Below are 21,582 nucleotides of genomic sequence, written 5' to 3' on the forward strand. Positions count from 1 at the left end.
GCTTTTTAAAAAAATGTATCTATTTTTAATTTGAGGATAATTGCCTTGCAAGATTGTGTTGGTTTCTGCCATACATCACTGTGAATCAGCCACAGACATACATATGTTCCTTCCCTCTTGAACCTTCCTCCCACCTCCCACCCATCGCTCTAGGTAGTCACAGAGCACTGGCTTAGCACTCCTGTGTCATACAGCAAATTCCCACTGGCTATCTATTTTACATATGGTAGTGTGCATGTTTCAATGTTACTTTCTCTATTAGTCCCACTGTCTCCTTCCCCGAATGTATTCACAACTCTGTTCTCTATGTCTGCATTGCTGTTGCTGTCCTGAAGCTAGCTTCATCAGTACCATCTTTCTAGATTCCATATATATGTGTTAATGTATGATATTTGTTTTTATCTTTCTGACTTACTTCCATCTGTATAATAGACTCTAGATTCATAATAGACTCTAGATTCATCATTTCTTGGCCTTTTGGCTAAGATCAAGTATAGCTTTCTTTTTTTAAAATAAACCTCATCAAGGTGAATTTTATTAATTAATTTATTTGTTTGGCTGTACTGGGTGTTAGTTGTGACACTCGAAGTCTTGCAGCATGCGGGACCTGTTTTATTTTTTTTAATTGCCACGTGTAAACTATTAGCTGTGGCATATGGGATCTAGTTCTTTGACTAGGGTTCAAACCCAGGTCCCCTGTATTGGGACTACAGAGTCTTAGCCACTGGGCCACCAGGGAAGTCCCCTACCTGTTATGTTTTAAGGGATGAATCATTGGCATTTGTCTCCTAGTGTTATTGTATTGAAATAGAAGAAGAATGAATATGGGCTGTATCTGTGATGCTAATACTCCTGAGTGAGAAGTATTATCTGCCTGATGAGAAATAATTGATTTGTCTTTTTGATATTCATTAAATATAATCATATATCTATTATAAATATAACCATATATCTATTATAAATATAACCATATATTTATGTTAACCATATGCATTAACTATAGATAATAAATATAACCATATATTTATTATATAATATATAATAATACTATATATTATTAAATACAGCCAAAGAATGTTCAAACTACCGCACAATTGCACTGATCTCAGAGGCCAGCAAAGTAACTCTCAAAATTCTCCAGCAAGTCTTCAATAGTATGTGAACCAAGAACTTGAAGATGTTCAAGCTGGATTTAGAAAAGGCAAAGGAACCAGAAATCAAATTGCCAACATCCACTTCCACTGGATGATAGAAAAAGCTAGTGAGTTCCAGAAAAACATCTACTTCTGCTTTACTGACTACACCAAAGCCTTTGACTGTGTGGATCATAACAAACTGTGGAAAATTCTTCAAGAGATAGGACTACCAGACCACCTGACCTGCCTCTGGGGAAATCTGTATGCAGGTCAAGAAGCAACAGAACTGGACATGGAACAGCAGACTGGTTCCAAATTGGGAAAGGAGTACATCAAGGCTGTATATTGTCACCCTGCTTATTTAACTTATATGCAGAGTACATCATGAGAAACGCTGGGCTGGATGAAGCACAAGCTGGAATCAATATTGTTGGGAGAAATATCAATAACCTCAGATATGCAGATGACACCACCGTTATGGCAGAAGGTGAAAAGGAACTGAAGAGCCTCTTGATGAAAGTGAAAGAGTTGAGTGAAAAAGTTGGCTTAAAACTCAACATTCAAAAAACAAAGATCATGGCATCTGGTCCTATCACTTCATGGCAAATAGATGGGGAAACAATGAAAACAGTGACAGACTTTATTTTGGGGGCTCCAAAATCACTGCAATGGTGTCTGCAGCCATAAAATTAAAAGACGCTTGCTCCTTGGAAGAAAATCTATGACGATCCTAGACAACATATTAAAAAGCAGAGGCATTACTTTGCCAACAAAGCTCCATCTAGTCAAAGCTATGGTTTTTCCAGTAGTCATGTATGGATGTAAGAGTTGGACCATAAAGAAAGCTAAGCACCAAAAAATTGATGCTTTTGAACTGTAGTGTTGGAGAAGACTCTTGAGAGTTCCTTGGACGGCAAGGATATCCAACCAGTCAATCCTAAAGGAGATCAGTCCTGAATATTCATTGGAAGTACTGATGCTGAAGCTGAAGCTGCAATACTTTGGCTGCCTGATATAAAGAACTGACTCATTTGAAAAGACCCTGATGCTGGGAAAGATTGAAGGCAGGAGGAGAAGGGGATGACAGAGGATGAAATGGTTGGATGGCATCACAAACTCAATGGACATGAGTTTGAGTAAGCTCTGGGAGTTGGTGATGGGCAGGGAAGCCTGGTGTGCTGCAGTCCATGGGGCTGCAAAGAGTTAGACACGACTGAGCAACTGAAATGAACTGAAGTATAACTATTGTGTGAGTTGACCTGATATGGCTGTTTCCATATGTAAAAATAAAATTTCATCCTGGGACTCAGTGATGAGAAACTCAGGCATCTATTGACACAGGCAACAGAGCTCTGAATCTAGAAGAGTGATCATGGGCTTAGAGAACATGTGATGGTGCAATATTTAGAAAGTACCAGAACATTCAGGTATGACCTAAATCAAATCGCTTACCATTATACAGTAGAAGTGAGAAATAGATTTAAGGGGCTAGATCTGATAGACAGAGTGCCTGATGAACTATGGATGGTGGTTTGTGACATTTTACAGGAGACAGGGATCAAAACCATCCCCAAGAAAAAGAAAGGCAAAAAAGCAAAATGGCTGTCTGAGGAGGCCTTACAAATAGCTGTGAAAAGAAGAAAAGTGAAAGGCAAAGGAAAAAGAAAAGATACACCCATTTGAATGCAGAGTTCCAAAAAATAGCAAGGAGAGATAAGAAAGCCTTCCTCAGTGATCAGTGCAAAGAAATAGAGGGAAACAATAGAATGGGAAAGACTATGGACCTAACAGAAGCAGAAGATATCAAGAAGAGGTGGCAAGATACACAGAAGAACTGTACAAAAAATATCTTCACGACCCAGATAATCACGATGATGTGAGCACTCCCCTAGAGCCAGACATCCTGGAATGTGAAGTCAAGCTGGCCTTAGGAAGCATCACTATGAACAAAACTAGTCGAGGTGATGGAATTCCAGTTGAGCTCTTTCAAATCCTGAAAGATGATGCTGTGAAAGTGCTGCACTCAATATGTCCGCAAAACTCAGCAGTGGTGATAGGACTGGAAAAGGTCAGTTTTCATTCCAATCCCAAAGAAAGGCAATGCCAAAGAATGCTCAAACTACTGCACAATTGCATCTCATACGCTAGTAAAGCAATGCTCAAAATTCTCCAAGCCAGGCTTCAGCAATACGTGTACTGTGAACTTCCAGATGTTCAAGCTGGATTTAGAAAAAGCAGAGGAACCAGAGATCAAATCGCTAACATACATTGGATCATGGAAAAAGCAATAGAGTTCCAGAAAAACATCTGCTGCTGCTGCTGCTAAGTCGTTTCAGTCGTGTCTGACTCTGTGCGACCCCACAGATGGCAGCCCACCAGGCTTCCCCGTCCCTGGGATTCTCCAGGCAAGAACACTGGAGTGGGTTGCCATTTCCTTCTCCAATGCATATAAGTGAAAAGTGAAAGTGAAGTCGCTCAGTTGTGTCCAACTCCTCGCGACCTCATGGACTGCAGCCTACCAGGCTCCTCCATCCATGGGATTTTCCAGGCAAGAGTACTGGAGTGGGGTGCCATCGCCTTCTCCAAGAAAAACATCTATTTCTGCTTTATTGACTATGCCAAAGCCTTTGACTGTGCGGATCACAATAAACTGGAAAATTCTGAAAGAGATGGTACTACCAGACCACCTGACCTGCCTCTTGAGAAACCTGTATGCAGGTCAGGAAGCACCAGTTAGAACTGGACATGGAACAACAGACTGGTTCCAAATAGGAAAAGGAGTATGTCAAGACTGTATATTGTCACCCTGCTTATTTAACTTATATGCAGAGTACATTATGAGAAACGCTGGGCTGGAAGAAACACAAGCTGGAATCAAGATTGCTGGGCGAAATATCAATCACCTCAGATATGCAGATGACACCACCCTTATGGCAGAAAGTGAAGAGGAACTAAAAAGCCTCCTGATGAAAGTGAAAGAGGAGAGTGAAAAAGTTGGCTTAAAGCTCAACATTCAGAAAACTAAGATCATGGTACCCGGTCCCATCAGTTCATGGGAAATAGATGGGGAAACAGTGGAAACAGTGGCTGAGTTCATTTTTTTAAGCTCCAAAATCACTGCAAATGGTGATTGCAGCCATGAAACTAAAAGACACTTACTCCTTGGCAGGAAAACTATGACCAACCTAGACAGCATATTAAAAAGCAGAGACATTACTTTGTCAACAAAGGTCTATCTAGTCAAGGCTATGGTTTTTCCAGTAGTCATGTGTGGATGTGAGATTTGGACTATAAAGAAATGTGAGTGCTGGAAAATTGATGCTTTTGAAACTGTGGTGTTGGAGAAGACTCTTGAGAGTCCCTTGGACTGCAAGGAGACCCAACCAGTCCATCCTAAAGGAGATCAGTCCTGGGTGTTCATTGGAAGGACTGATACTAAAGCTGAAACTCCAATACTTTGGCCACCTGATATGAAGAGTTGACTCATTTGAAAAGACCCTGATGCTGGGAAAGATTGAAGGCAGGAGCAGAAGGGGATGACAGAGTATTAGATGGTTGGATGGCACCACTGACTCAATGGACATGAGTTTGGGTAAACTCCAGGAGTTGGTGATGGACAGGGAGACCTGGTGTGCTGTGGTCCATGGGGTTTCAAAGAGTTGGACGCAACTGAGTGACTGAACTGAACTGAGCCATGGCAGGACAGGCAACCTTGCTCTGAAATTCCTAGAGGCCATACTGCTCATCACAATGATACATTGCTTTTCACCCTGTGACTGACTTTTCTTCTTCTGTTTTATCATTGCTATAAGGTCAGTTCTTTAAAAGTGAAATTAGTGCATCAGTAAATAATTTTAACTTGTTAATTTTTTATCATTAAATTCCTCACAAATGTTAATTTTAATCTTTTGTTTTTTTAAAAATTGAAGTGTAGTTCATTTACAATTTCTCAGGTGTACAGCAAAGTGATTCAGTTATTCAGGTGTGTGTGTGTGTATATATATATATATATATATATATATATATATATATAATGTGTGTGTGTGTGTGTGTGTGTTAGTTGCTCAGTCATGTCTGACTCTTTGTGACCCCAAGGAATGTAGCCCACCAGGCTCCTCTGTCCATGGAATTCTCCAGGCAAGAATATTGGAGTAGTTATATCTATATACGTATATACCCCACACACATGTATATGTGAATATAAGTGAATGGGGTTGCTGAGTCGGGCATGACTGAGCAACTAAGCACACAAGCACACACACACACACATGTAAAATCCAATATGTGCCAGGGACTTCACACACAATTGTTGTTGTTCAGTTGTTAAGTCATGTCTGACTCTTTTGCCAGCCCATGGACTGTAGCCCACTAGGTTCCTCTGTCCATGGGATTCTCCAGACAAGAATACTGGAGTGGGTTGTCATTTCCTTCTCCAGTTCTTCCCAACCCAGGTATGAATCCATGTCTCCTGCGTTGGCAGGAGTGTTCTCTACCCTAAGCTACCAGGGAAGCCTTGACCACACCTCTGGCAACTGGCAAAGACTCCTCTTGGCTAGTAGCTCCAGTGACCTTATTTGTGATCTCAAACTTGGCTCTATATAGGCAACACCCTTTCAAGACTTTCAGGACACTCCCAAGGCCTCATGATAGAGGTTAGAGTCCTAGCTTTTTATATACCTTCTAGCCTAGGCCCAGTAAAGTAAGAATATTTGCATCTCAATTGAGTTGACTCATTGGAAAAGACTCTGATGCTGGGAGGGATTGGGGGCAGGAGGAGAAGGGGATGGCAGAGGATGAGATGGCTGGATGGCATCACCGACTTGATGGACATGGGTTTGGGTGAACTCTGGGAGTTGGTGATGGACAGGGAGGCCTGGCTGCAACTCATGGGGTTGCAAAGAGTTGGACATGACTGAGTGACTGAACTGAACTGAACTGAACTGAATTTGCTTTCTATTCAAGAAGTGAGAAAGTTAAAGCTGGAAAATACCTTAGACATCATCTAATCCAAATTTTTCATTTTGCAAATAAGGATATTGAGGATCAGGGAAGGGTTCTTGGCTGCCTAAGAACTCCTAGTTCATTTTGCATCTACTACATTTTGGTGAATAATAGAAACTTTTATGAAGACTCTCCAATGGTACCTTTTACACCCTGCGTAATCACATATATTCTAAATTTTAAACTATTTTGTGTTTGAGACTTGAAAGCAACTACTGAACAGAAGCTTGCATGTGCCTATATCTTTATCAATGCATACATATTTGGTAGCATAAAAATGTCAAAAATCTATTTTGGAGTTCTGCAAAAGAGAACTCCTTCTAGAATGACACTTGAACTGTTAAATATCATCTCAAATCTCATTTTGGGGACTATAACCTTCTAAAAGCCTGGCACAAGACTAAAGTGGATTAAGGTTGAAATTTTCCAGAGGCTTTGTCTCAGCCCAGTGAAGTACTTCTAATCACTTTCTATCATTATCAAAACCAGAACAGCTTCTGAATCTCATGGTCCACTGTCGTTATTGAGAGGAATTGTGTACCAGGGTTGAGAGAATAATTGCTGACCAGAATTCCTGTTATCAAGACAAATTTAAAAGAGGGGAAAGAAAATCTGCATCCTTGACTTTATTAGGTTGCTGGATCAGTTTTTAAAGAAGGATAGGGACTCCTAATTATTTTGTTTTCTAAAAGAAAAATAAATTCCAAGAACTCAGGGTTAAAGGGTTTCACCTGTTATGTGTTTAGGATCCCAAGCAATATGTCTGACTAGTGGGAAGATATATGTAATTTTGCAACACTTTTCCCTCCTGCAGGAATGAAATCTTCATCTTTAATAAGGTCCAAGCCTAGGCAGATTATCTATGAGAAGATTTGGCAGGTAAATGCAAAAGCAAGATCATCTCTACGCCATTCCTTGTGAAATTCCAAGCAGCATGACTAAGTACTCCGGCATAAAAGTTTCGAATCGGTGTCTTTGCGAGAATTTAATCATCTCCATCAGAATCCTTAAGGAATTACAATAACAGTGATTCATTCATAATTCACAATTTCCATTATCTTCTTTCTACATCTAGTGTGTGGGGGGGTGAAATTTATGGCTTCATTTACATTGTGTTCTATGAATAATAGAAGAAATACAGTAAAGACCCATGGAAATGTTCTTGCTGCCGACGCAGCTTGGAGCACATCTGCATCACAATAGCCTTCTTGCCTTTGTACAGTGCAGGATCCGCCAGCTTGCAGCTGCAGAGGGAACATTTCAAAGGGGCCATTCTCATTAAGCAGAGTCTTCTCTTTCTTTGAACTTCAAAGCAGAAGGAGGAGCCCTTAAATGATATTGGGGTAGGTAAGTGGTGAGATTGTAACTTCAGGTAGAAAATATCTTCCATGATGTGTCTGGGGAAACAGACATTACGCAGAGTGAAAGCGTTTGTTCAGAGTGATATCTGGCTGGCAGGCAGGAACACAGTTAATCTTGAGGTTTCTTTGAGCTGCTGGGGCCTTGAAGATAATCTAGCTCAAAGCCCTCCTTTTGTGCAAGCGGGGAAACCAAGACAGAGAGAAAGACAGTGACTTATTTAAGGTCATACAGTAGAGGGAGGGCCAGGAACACAGACCCCTTACTCTTGGTCCAGAGTTCTTTCCAAACACCTCGCTACCTTTGTTTTACACACAAAGCACCTGGCTTTGTGACACTGCAATAAAGCTAGCAGTAATCTTCTTGGTGAGGGATTTTAAAACAGGGAGCAAAGACGTTGTCAAGGATTTCCCCCCTAAATAATAATCTCTCTCAATTGAAAATCTTCACTGGAAAACATTCTGAGATTCAAAGAAAGAAATTTGTCATACTTCTGCGATTAAGTAAATCTCATTTTTCTTCTTCCAAGGAATGACAATAAAGCTGATGAAAACCTTAGGACATTCAGCTTTCTCCCCCTGGTGTCTGGTAGGAGCCCGGTGCAATACTTTATTACTTCTCCATCCACAAAAGAATAAAAACACACCCATCTATTTACAGAAGTGTCTGTCCTTTGAATCAGTAGTTTTCCATCGACTAAATGGAACATGATCTAGCTAAGCCAAACTCCGTTCACATAGTAGAGGTTTAATGGTTTTTTTGTTGGAAAGATTACATTAAAAAATGTGCATTTACTTGAAGTTTGTTGGAGGCTATAAAGAATTGTTTCTAAAACCTATTATGTCCATCATTCCCTAGTCTGTGCAATGGCTGCCTACTTCCACATCATCCCTCATCTTTTCTTATTTTGAAGAAAACATGAATCACAGAAAATCAGTGTATATATATATATATATATGGCATTGGGAAAGATCTTTGTTTCTTGCAGAAGACTCACATAGCACGTTCTGACTCTAATTTTATTAAGGTAATTCAGATATCATGTTAATAGGGAGGCCTTTTGTAGCTGGAACGGGCAGCTGATATTAGCAGGCAAAACACATACAAATTCAACAGGGCCGTGATTCACAGATGCATATTCTCTGTGATCCAACATGTCTAATACATTTAGTCATGCACAATAAAAACCACACAAAGGAATCAACCATTGGCCTTTCACTGCCTGCTTCCTACCCCAAGCCTGAAGGAATTCCTCCAGTTATGCACACCAAACACAAAATAATGTGTCTACTGTCTCTGCCCACCCTCCCCACAACTCTTAAGAAGGCTCACTCAAAGTGCATTTGTTACAGACACGAAAAAGAAGAAAAAAAGAGAATAGATCACTTTGTTTACCTTCTAAGGGTTACCTTCTAACCCCACTAAGGGTTTACACTGCCTATTCCCAAAGTAGGATTTGGTGGCAAGCTGATCTCGTTCCAGAAAAAGAATTCTAGTCTGTCCCGAAAGAGAAATGTTAAACTAACATTAGTCACAAACTTGAACTTCTATGGCTTACAAAGTAACCAGGATCCAGTCTATTGCCCATTTCAAAAGTGTACCAGCTAAGCTAAATTCAGCCTGATTGAGATTCTCCTTCAGTTCTAGGGTAAAAGTGTACTGTCCACCTAATCTGCTTTGTACACACCAGACTGTTATTCATTCAGTCAAGGATAAGTTCTGTTTATTAAGCATACGATGGAGAACAGATTTTTGATTTTGACTTGGACAACTCTTGAGGGTGCTAAGAATCTGACAGTCTGCTGGAACTCTATCGTTCCCATAAACTTCCGTCAACGCCTCCCCGGCATAATGGGGTGGGGGGTGGGGTTGGTGGGAAATTAAACTTACGCCTACTTTGTTTCTGGACCTGGGGTCTCTTTCATCTGGTCACCGAGCCTCAAATCTTGCCTGTTTAATTCTACTCTGACAGTTCTCTCCTGAAAGAAACATGGATGTAAAAATAAAACGACTAACTTTATTTTATTGGAGCAAAGAGAGAGAGAGTGTCTTCTTTAGGGTCGCAGCACCACTTCTGTATTTTTCTGGGCAGTTGTCTTTTTATTCCGCTTTATTTTATGTGTGTACATAATTATTTTGGGTGATGTAGTTTAGGGCAAGCAAGATAAAACTTGTAGTTATTGCCTGAGAAGTCCATGTAAAGTTGACAATTTGGAGGCTTACAGGTAGATGTAGAGAGTCCAGACAGAAACCCGGGCCATTGTGCCGTTTCTAGGTCAGTGGTTTTTAACTCGGCGCCATTTTGTCGGCCAGGGGACATTGGCAAGGTCTGAAGACCTTTAGTTGTCACAGCTAGAAACGAGGGATGCTGCTCCACGTTATACCATGCACAGGACAGCCCCCAACACGAAGAATTATCCTCTCCCAGATGTCAGTTGTGTAAGGTGGAGAAACCCTGCTCTAGGTCAAGTCTCACCTAGAATATTGTATTAGTGTCTGGTTCTGAGTCTAGGACTTTAATCAGTATCTTGCCAATCTGGAGCTTGTCCCCAGAGGATGGCTGGAAAGTGGGGTAAATGAAATGGTATCAAACGTGATTAAGGGGAAAGGGACCAAGACTGCTGAGTCCAGAGAAAAGGAGGCTCAGGAGACCTGGAAGTCTGTTCTGCTCCTTTGTAGATGACATTGGGTGAATTCCATGGGGATAGAGACTTTGGAAGCCATCTCTTTAAAAAAAAATTATTGAAATATAGTTGATTTACAGTGTGGTGTTAGTTTCACGTGTACAGAAAAGTGATTCAGTTGTATATACATGTTATATATATATTTTTTTCTTTTTCTTACATTCTCTTCCATTATAGGTTATTAAAAGACATTGAATGTAATTCCCTGTGCTACACAGTAGGTCCTGTTGATTAGTGTGTATATTTTAATTCCAAGTTCCTAATTTATACCCACCCCCCTTTCCTTTTGGTAGCAGTAAGTTTGTTCTCTATGTCTGTTTGAGTCTGACTCTGCTTTGTAAATATGTTCATTTGTACCAACTTAAAAAAAAAGATTCCACAAAATAAGCAAAATCATATATTTATCTTTCTCTGACTGACTTACTTCACTTAGTATGATAATCTCTAGGTCCATTCATGTTGCTGCAAATGGCATTATTTAATTCTTTTTTTATGACTGAGTAAGAGGAGAGTGAAAAAGTTGGCTTAAAGCTCTACATTCAGAAAACTAAGATCATGGCATCTGGTCCCATCACTTTATGGGAAATAGATGGGGAAACAGTGGAAACAGTGTCAGACTTTATTTTTGGGGGCTCCAAAATCACTGTAGATGGTGACTGCAGCCATGAAATTAAATGACGCTTGCTCCTTGGAAGGAAAGTTATGACCAATCTAGATAGCATATTCAAAAGCAGAGACATTACTTTGCCAACAAAGGTCCATCTAGTCAAGGCTATGGTTTTTCCAGTGGTCATGTATGGATGTGAGAGTTGGACTGTGAAGAAGGCTGAGCACCGGAGAATTGATGCTTTTGAAGTGTGGTGTTGGAGAAGACTCTTGAGCGTCCCTTGGACTGCAAGGAGATCCAACCAGTCCATTCTGAAGGAGATCAGCCCTGGGATTTCTTTGGAAGGAATGATGCTAAAGCTGAAACTCCAGTACTTTGGCCACCTCATGCGAAGAGTTGACTCATTGGAAAAGACTCTGATGCTGGGAGGGATTGGGGGCAAGAGGAGAAGGGGACGACAGAGGATGAGATGGCTGGATGGCATCACCAACTAGATGGACATGAGTTTGAGTGAACTCCGGGAGTTGGTGATGGACAGGGAGGCCTGGCGTGCTGCGATTCATGGGGTCGCAAAGAGTGGGACATGACTGAGCGACTGAACTGAACATTTCATTGTGTATATATACCACATATTCTTTATCCATTCATCTGTCAATGGACACTTGGGTTTGGAAGCCATTTTTAATAATTAAAGTTATTGGGGGTAGACTTTTCCAACAATGATCTGTCTAACCAATCTGTCTAACCAATTTTCCAGCAGTCATGTATGAACATGATAGTTGGACCATAAAAAAGGCTGAGTGCCCAAGAATTGATGCTTTTGAACTGTGGTGTTGGAGAAGACTCTTGCGAGTCCCTTGGACTGCAAGGAGATCAAACCAGTCACTCCTAAAGGAAATCTGTCCTGAATATTCATTGGAAAGACTGATAGTGAAGCTCCAATAATTTGGCCACGTGATGCAAAGAGCCAACTCATTGGAAAAGACCGTGATGCTGGGGAAAATTGAGGGTAGGAGGAGAAAGGGGCAACGGAGAATGAGACAGTTGGATGGCATCACGGACTCAATGGACATGAATTTGAGCAAACTCTGGGAGATAGTGAAGGACAGGTAAGCCTGGCAGGCTGCAGTCCATGGGGTTGCACAAAGTTGGAAATGACTTAGAGACTGAACAACACCAGAACATACATTCCCTGAGAGCAGCCAGAGTGCCCATCTTCCTCACTACTGTATCCCCTGGGACTGGAATGGAACTCTAGATATAGTAAATACCTAATAAATGGCTACTGAGTGAGCAAAACTTTAATTATTTGTCAGAGATATTGTTGACGACATTCACAGATAGAAAGACTATCTTTATTTTTGGTTAGGCCTCATATTTAGTCGCTCAACCCCAGGAAAATTATAATCTAAATTTTAAGGCCACTTTTGCCAGAACTGAGAACTAACAGTACTCAATAAAATAATTTAAAGCTACACTTGGGGAATTCCTTTTCAGAGAGTCTGAATCCATACATAAGCACATATACCTGCATTGCCATGAAAGGTATGTTCCACTGTCAACAACTCCAACCCAGTAGATAATCTATAGGTACATATTTTGAACTTTTTATGGAAGTATGACATATAGATGGGGAGGTGCACATGAGAAGGCTATAGTTTGTTGAACTCATTGATTCATTTCATTTTTTCCAGCTTTATTGAGATATAATTGACATATAACATTGAGTAAGTTTAAGGTGTACAACGTGAGGATTTGAGGCACACTTACATCACAAAATGATGAACACTATAAGGTTAGTTAACATGCCTATCCTGTCATATAATTGCACAGTTTTTTGGTGGTAATAGCATTTTTTTTTTCTGTTCCAATAACAGACATTATTGTCTCTTCTGTTCTTGAGAAGATTCTAGACACTTCAGGTCACACTTTTAGCTGTAAAATGATGAAGGGCTTCCCTGGAGGCTCAGCGGTAAAGACTTCACCTGCAAGTGCAATAGACGTGGGTTTGACCCCTGGGTTGGGAAGATCCCCTGGAGAAGGAAATGGCAACCTACTCCAGTGTTCTTACCTGAAGAATCCCATGGACAGAGAAGCCTGGCAGGCTGCAGTCCATGGGAACCCACCGTCAGATGTGACTTAGTGACTAAACAACAGCAACACAAAATGATGAAAGATCTAAAAGTGTCTATTTCACAGAAAAAGTAAGAGAGGAAGAAGGAAAGAAACAGAAAAAGAGGGAAAGAAAGGAAGGAAGGAAAGGAGGTAGGCTTTGAGATTAAAGTGCTTGCAGTCCTCAGCATCAGTCTCAGTCTCTTTGTGTAGCTAGACATGAATATCTGTCCACAAATTCTGATATGTGGGACATGTAAAGCTATTTTTCCATAATCCAACATAATTTGCTTATTGAACGTCCATCCTGAGAGGGATGGTGGAAGATGGTACAAAAAATAATTCAGGGTCCATTCCACTCGACTCTGCGTGATTCTCCTGGGCTATACCTAGTTTCTTTAACTCCTGTCACAGTTTTGTAGAAGACGGATATTGAGTCTCCTGGGCCTGCAAGTCACCCTGCTGGCATTTGCTGCGATGGGGCCATGTGGTCTGGGTCCTTGATCCAAGCTTCTGTGTTGTCCTTCACTTCTGGAAGCCAAGTTTTCTAGCTTTAATCTTCACCAGCTACTTCTGCATCCCATTGGGGATCATGAGAAACACTGAATTGCTTTCCTGTTCCAATCTCAGGTTGAGGGAAACTTGCTTTGGATTTGCTCAAAGCCCTAAATTGGGTACTCCCACAATGTTTTGGGCTGCAGGCAATGCCATGGGGACCACTCTGCCCCCTGGGGCATTTCTTCTCTGCTGTTGACCTCCTTTCTTGGCTACGATTGCTCCTCAAACCTCCTGGACTCAGCCTGGGAAGTGGGGGAAGGGTGGGATGAATTTGAGAGGCTACAATGGATTGTAACCATTCTTGCATCCTGAGTTCCAAAAATATTGAGAAGGGTAAGCAGATAGAGAAAATCATTCATTCATGTGTGAAGGAAAGCTGGTATCTGAGAATGTGACTTAGGCCTGGGTCAGCAATTAACCTACTATTGTCATAGTCAGTTTTATGTATCCCCTTGGCAGTCAAACACCAGTCTAGGTGTTGCTGTGAAGGTATTTTGCAGATGTGATCAACATCTGTAATCAGTGCACTTTATGTAAAGGAGATTATCCTGGATAATCTGTGTGGGTCTGAACTAATCAGTTGAAAGTCTTTAAGAGCAAAATAGGTTTCCTTGAGGAAGGACCGATTAAGCCTGTGGATGACAGCATCCGCTTCTGCACCAGAGTTTCCAGCAAGCCCAGGCACTCCTTATGTTCCTTATGGTGCTAATGGTGCTAATGAACCCATCTGTCAATGCAGGAAGCATCAGAGATGTGGGTTCAATCCCTGGGTAGGGAAGATCCTCTGGAGAAGGAAATGGCAACCCACTCTAGTATTCTTGCCTGGGAAATCCCATGGACAGAGGAGCCTGATGGGCTATAGTCCATGGGGTCGCCAAGAATCAGACATAACTGAAGTGACTTAGCATACTAGCTAACTCTCACAATTTCATGAGCCAGTTCCTTGTAATAAATCTCTTTCTGGTGGGAACACTGATGAATCCATACACACTAGTTACAGGCAGCCCTGGACCTTAGAATAAGGGGGGCGGGGAGATGCTTCTGGTGAACAATCAGCCTATGAAAAGGAAAGAGAGAGGAAGGGAGGGAACTATGCATTTTCAGTTTCTTCTCTTCACTTGCTCTCATCTGGCATGGGTGATGGGGCAGAGACAGGCCAGGAGTCTTATGCTAAAGCAGATTCCTCCTCATGGAAGAAAGCATTATGAATCTCTCTTACTTCCTCAAACAGTTGATGAAAAGCAATGATCAGGAGCTGAGAGAGAAAATTTAATTTTGTACGCTCACATTATAAAAAGTTTGAATATTAGACTACCTTATTTTACCAGCTGAAGTACCTCTGATGAAATTATTGACTTTGATCAAAATATTCACTGAAGCTCATATTTCAGTCTTCTTTGTTCACTCAACAGCATTTTATTTAGAATGTTACTCAGTATATTACAATCCAATAAGATGCCAGTTGGAATCCAAACTTTCAAACAATTGTTTAACTAAACCCAAGATGTCAGAGTACAAATATTTGTGTAATGCATTTTAATTCAAATTTAGTCAAGTTTTGTTATAATGTCTGTTCACCATGTGAGTGTGTGAGTGTGAAAGTCACTCAGTCGTGTCTGACTCTTTGGAGCCCTATAGACTATACAGTGGAGAAGGCAATGGCACCCCACTCCAGTACTCTTGCCTGGAAAATCCCATGGACGGAGGAGCCTGGAAGGCTACAGTCCATGGGGTTGCTGAGGGTCGGACATGACTGAGCGACTTCACTTTCACTTTTCACTTTCATGCATTGGAGAAGGAAATGGCAACCCACTCCAGTGTTCTTGCCTGGAGAATCCCAGGGATGGGGGAGCCTGGTGGGCTGCCGTCTATGGGGTCGCATGGAGTCGGACACGACTGAAGTGACTTTAGCAGCAGACTATACAGTCCATGGAATTCTCCAGGTCAGAATACTGGAGTGGGTAGCCTTTCCCTTCTCCAGGGGAATCTTTCCAACCCAGGGATCAAACCCAGGTCTCCTGCATTGCAGGTGGATTCTTTACAAGCTGAGCCACAAGGGAAGCTCACCATAGGGGACTTTAGATTAGGATCCAGAGTCACAACCATGTATTTTTCTTTTTAGATCTACATGATTGCTGTACAACTTCCCAGGGGGCTCAATGGTAAAGAATGTGCCTGCCAATGCAGGAAATGCAGGAGATGAAGGTTTGATTCCTGAATCAGGAAGGTCCCTTGGAGGAGGAAGTGGCAATTCATTCCAGTATTCTGGCCTGGGAAATCCTGTGGACAGAGGAGCCCGGCGTGGATGAAAATGAGGCTGCAGTCCAGTGGTTAGGACTTCTCCAGGTCTGGGAACTAAGATCTCACATGTCTCTCAGCCAAAAAACCAAAACATAAACAACACACACACACACATACACAGCAGGGACAACAACAAATGCGGGTCTGGAGGCAGAGCAAATTTTAAATCCTAGTTATGGCTTGTATTGGTTGTGTGTCCTTGGGTAAATTAATCCCTCTGAGCTTTGGTTTCCACCTCTGTGAAATGGGGATAAAAATTGTACTTTGCTTAGAGGGGGATTGTGAGGAGAAAATCAAGCAATGTACGTAAAGTGCTTCTTGGAACATCTGAGTAAAGAAAATGTTTGGAATCCATGGATTTTACTCATTTGCTTTCATTCTGTCCAGAAACACCACTAAATAGGTGTTTTTTTTTTTTTTAAGATTTATTTGTTCATTCATTTATTTATGGTTGTGCTGGGTCTTTGTTGATGCATGCGGGCTTTCTCTAGTTGCGGCGAGTGCGGGCTACTTGTCACGAGCTTCTCATTGCCATGGCTTCTCCTGTTGCAGAGCCCAGGCTCTAGGCAGGCAGGCTTCAGTAGTTACAGCATGCAGGCTCTAGAGCACAGGCTCAGTAGTTGGTGGCACATAGGCTTCGGTGCCCTCTGGCATGTGGGATCTTCCTGGAGCACAGATTGAACCCATATTCCCTGCATTGGCAGACGGATTCTTAACCACTAAGCCAGCAGGGAAGCCCTAAATAAGGTGTTTTGCGCTGAATACATGAATGGGAGAGGAGACAGAGCAATAAGTTTTTAGAGGCTGTTAATAGATAAATAGGATAGTGTGCAACTTAGCACACTTCAGAAAATGGAATCGCAAGTCTGTAGTGTGGAACGCTAAAAATCAATCTGATTTAAGCCACAGACACCAAGCCTTAGGCTCACGGGTGGAGTAAAGCTGGGCATCAGAGTCCCCTTTTTAAGTGAACAAGGCATTTGAGTGAGCCAATGCATTCTGGCTGCTAAGGCCTCCCACTCTTCCTTCACTCAGTTTTCAGAAGTGACATTCTGGCTTTTTTCCTTCCTAGGAGGTGGTCAGTCTTATCTAGAGAATTTGATCTACTTTGTGGATATTTTTCAAGGGAATGGTCCAGCAAGATCACCGAGTCAAGTTCATGGTCAGTATCTTTCAATCAGAGCTTATAATTGTGTTTTCTCTCCGCACTCCTTTTTTTTTTTTTTTCCCGACACAGTGCATGGCTTGGGTACCTTAGTTCTCCCACCAGGAAGTGAACCCCAGTGAAAACTTGGAGTCCTAATCAATAGACTGTCAGAGAATTCTGATCTCCGTACTCTCAAATACACAGATCACTGGACTACCAGACATAAGAGAAAGCTTAAACATTGAAAGATAGAAATAAAAATGAGCAACAAAAAAAATCAATAACAACAAAACAATCTGGGAAAAAATGGAGCCCATGCAGGGAAAAGAAATTAAGAAAAAAAAATCCTTTTATCATTGTATGCATAAAGCAAGAACAGGATGCTTTAAAAAGGAACATTTAGAAAATAAAATAGAACTCTCAGTAATTCCAAGTGAGAACAGAAACAAGACATTCCATAGAAGAGACTGAGGATTAAGCCAGGGGAAAGATGAAGTGAAGAATATATCCTGGAAAGCTGAGTAAACAGATGAAATGATGGAGAGGACCAGCCCAGAAAGTCTAAGATCTGAATGATGGGGTTCCAAAAGGAGAACATGGAGGGACAGACAACTGAACATTTCTCAGAAATGAAGGGTGAATTCCCAGATAGGGAGGGCCACTGAAGTATCAGCACACTGGATGGAAAATGATTGACACCAGGTCCACAGATCTCAGAAAAGAGGGAGAGGGGAAAGTAGCCACACGGAAAAGGACCAGGAATCGGAATGGTTTTACACTTCTCAACAGCCACAATGGATGTTGGAAGATGATGGAGAAATGCTTTCAGAATTTGAAAACATTTACTCCCACTTGGAATTCTATACGTAGTGAAATCAAGTATGAGCGTAGAATAAGGATTTTTACATTTTTTTGGACATGGACCTTTTAAAAAGTCTTTATTGAATTTGTCACAATATTGCTTCTGCTTCATGTTTTTATTTTTTGGCCATGAGTCACGTGGGATCTTGGTTCCCTGACCAGGGACTGAACCCACACTCCCTGCATTGAAAGGCGAAGTCTTAACCGCTGGACCACCAGGGAAATCCCATAAGGATGTTTTTGATAAGCAATGTTTAAATAATTTTTATTTATCTGTCCCATCCAAAGGAGGAGAGGCAGAGGGGATCCACAGGGTCTATTTTTAAAATTCTGTGTTTTTTTTTTAATTAAAAAAATTTTAATTGGAGTGTAGTTGCTTTACAATGTTGTTGTGTTAGTTTCTATTGTACAGAAAGTGAATCAGTTCTACATATACATATATCCCTTCTCTTTTGGATTTCCTTCCTATTTATGTCACCACAATACATTGAGTAGGGTTCCCTGCATCATACAGTATATTATCATTAATTATTTTAACACCTTAAATACGTGCATTTATATTTTTGATAAGCATAACATTTTTAAAAGCCTTAGTGTTGTGCCTGTTGTATAATAAGCCTTCAATATTTAACTCTTTTCATTCATTTTATGATTCCTAGGATGTCAATCCTGAGCAGATGTGAAAGGAAGCAAGGAGAAATTTTCTTGGTGCAGAACAATGCCATCTAATGTTAGCTCTAAGCAGTTTTCTTTATGATGACCTAATCGTTGAATTTTAGTGAGGATATAGAACCCTACAATACTTTGGGAAGTAAAAGGGAGGAAGCAAAATCCCGTCCTGGAGTTCTGGCTCTGTGTCTGGGATGGTGTACTTTGACCCCATGATTTCATTTACCTCTGTGTGCGTGCTAAGTCAATTCAGTTGTGTCTGACTTTTTGAGACCCCATGGACTGCAGCCCCTCAGACTCCTCTGTTCAGGGGATTCTCCAAGCAAGAATACTGGAGTAGGTCGCCATGTCCTCCCCTAGGAGATCTTCCTGACCCAGGGATTGAACCCATGTCTCTTATGTCTCCTGCATTGGCAGACGGGTTCTTTACCACTAGCGCTACCTGCTAAGCCCTCGTTTACCCTTATGCTGTGCTGTGTAATGCTCAGTCACTTTAGTCGTGTCCAACTCTTTGTGACTTATGGACTGTAGCCCACCAGGCTCCTCTGATCATGGGATTCTCCATGCAAGAATACTGGAATGGGTTGCTGTGCCCTCCTCCAGGGGATTTTCCTGACCCAGGAATTGAATCCATGTCTCCAGCATCTCCTGCATTGCAGGCAGGTTCTTTACCCACTGAGCTACCTGGGAAGCCCCATTAACCCTTGTATGTGTTAGTTGTTCAGTCGTGTCTGATTCTTTGTGACCCCATGAGTATAGACTGCCAGGCTCCTCTGTCCTTGGGATTCTTCAGGCAAGAATACTAGAATGGGTTGCCACTCCCTTCTCCAGGGCCATTTACCCTTAATACCACCCAATTCTAAAAGTATTGTCATTTCATTTAATGGTTGAGGACAGTTAGTCTAAGACGTAAAGTAAGTAAAATTTGTCCTTTATCACACAGTAAGATGTCTTTTTCATTATAGGAGACTGGAATGCAAAAGTAGGAAGTCAAGAAACACCTGGAGTAACAGGCAAATTTGGCCTTGGAGTATGGAATGAAGCAGGGCAAAGGCAAATAGAGTTTTGCCAAGAGGAAGCACTGGTCATAGCAAACACCCTCTTCCAACAACACAAGAGAAGATTCAACACATGGACATCACCAGATGGTCAATACCGAAATCAGATTAATTATATTTTTTGCAGTCAAAGATGGAGAAGCTCTATACAGTCAGCAAAAACAAGACCGAGAGCTGACTGTGGCTCAGATCATGAACTCCTTATTGCCAAATTCAGACTTAAATTGAAGAAAGTAGGGAAAACCACTAGATCATTCAGGTATGACCTAAATCAAATCCCTTATGATTATACACTGGAAGTGAGAAATACATTTATGGGGCTAGATCTGATAGACAGAGTGCCTGATGAACTATGGACAGAGGTTTGTGACATTGTACAGGAGACAGGGATTAAGACCATCTCCAAGAAAAAGAAATGCATAAAAGCAAAATGGCTGTCTGAGGAGGCCTTACAAATAGCTGTGAAAAGAAGAGAAATGAAAAGCAAAGGAGAAAAGGAAAGATATAAGCATCTGAATGCAGAGTTCCAAAGAATAGCAAGAAGAGATAAGAAAGCCTTCCTCAGCGATCAGTGCAAAGAAAAAGAGGAAAACAATAGAATGTGAAAGACTAGAGATCTCTTCAGGAAAATTAGAGATACCAAGGGAACATTTCATGCAAAGATGGGCTCGATAAAGGACAGAAATGGTATGGACCTAACAGAAGCAGAAGATATTAAGAAGAGATGGCAAGAATACACAGAAGAACTATACAAAAAAGATCTTCATGACCCAGATAATCATGATGGTGTGATCACTAACCTAGATCCAGACATCCTGGAATGTGAAGTCAAGTGGACCTTAGAAAGCATCACTACGAACAAAGCTAGTGGAGGTGATGGAATCCCAGGGGAGCTCTTTCAAATCCTGAAAGATGATGCTGTGAAAGTGCTGCACTCAGTATGCCAGCAAATTTGGAAAACTCAGCAGTTTCCAATTTCCAAATTTGGAAAACTCCAGGCCACAGGACTGGAAAAGGTCAGTTTTCATTCCAATCCCAAAGAAAGGCAATACCAAAGAATGCTCAAAGTACAGCACAATTGCACTCATCTCACATGCTAGTAAAGTAATGCTCAAAATTCTCCAAGCCAGGCTTCAGCAATACATGAACCGTGAGCTTCCAGATGTTCAAGCTGGTTTTAGAAAAGGCAGAGGAACCAGAGATCAAATTGCCAACATTCGCTGGATTATCGAAAAAGCAAGAGAGTTCCAGATAAACATCTATTTCTGCTTTATTCACTATGCCAAAGCCTTTGACTGTGTGGATCAGAACTGTGGAAAATTCTGAAAGAGATAGGAATACTAGACCACCTGACCTGCCTCTTGGGAAATCTGTATGCTGGTCAGAAAGCAACACTTAGAACTGGACATGGAACAACATGGTTCCAAATAGGAAAAGGAGTACATCAAGGCTGTATATTGTCACCCTGCTTATTTAATTATATGCAGAGTACATCATGAGAAATGCTGGGCTGGAGGAAGCACAAGCTGGAATCAAGATTACTGGGAGAAATATCAATAATGTCAGATATGCAGATGACACCACTCTTATGGCAGAAAGTGAAGAGGAACTAAAAAGCCTCTTGTTAAAGTGAAAGAGGAGAGTGAAAAAGTTGGCTTAAAGCTCAACATTCAGAAAACTAAGATCATGGCATCTTGTCCCATCACTTCATGGGAAATAGATGGGGAAATAGTGGAAACAGTGGCTGACTTTATTTTTCTGGGCTCCAAAATCACTACAGATGGTGACTGCAGCCATGAAATTAAAAGATGCTTACTCCTTGGAAGGAAAGTTATGATCAACCTAGACAGCATATTCAAAAGCAGAGACATTACTTTGCCAACCAAGTTCTGTCTAGTCAAGGCTATGGTTTTTCCAGAGGTCATATATGGATGTGAGAGTTAACTGTGAAGAAAGTTGAGTGCCAAAGAATTGATGCTTTTGAACTGTGGTGTTGGAGAAGACTCTTGAGTCTTCTCCCTTGGACTGCAAGGAGATACACCAGTCCATTCTAAAGGAGATCAGTCCTGGGTGTTCTTTGGAAGGACTG

General features: G+C 41.3%; 1 pseudogene; it reads left to right on the plus strand.

The window, feature by feature from the left end:
• Window positions 1–461: 461 nt before the first annotated feature.
• LOC138991888 (U2 spliceosomal RNA) lies at window positions 462–613 on the plus strand (annotated as a pseudogene).
• The last annotated feature ends 20,969 nt before the right edge of the window (window positions 614–21,582 follow it).

The sequence above is a fragment of the Bos mutus genome, chromosome 18 (genome assembly GCF_027580195.1).
Source record: "Bos mutus isolate GX-2022 chromosome 18, NWIPB_WYAK_1.1, whole genome shotgun sequence".
NCBI classification, from domain to species: Eukaryota; Metazoa; Chordata; class Mammalia; order Artiodactyla; family Bovidae; genus Bos; species Bos mutus.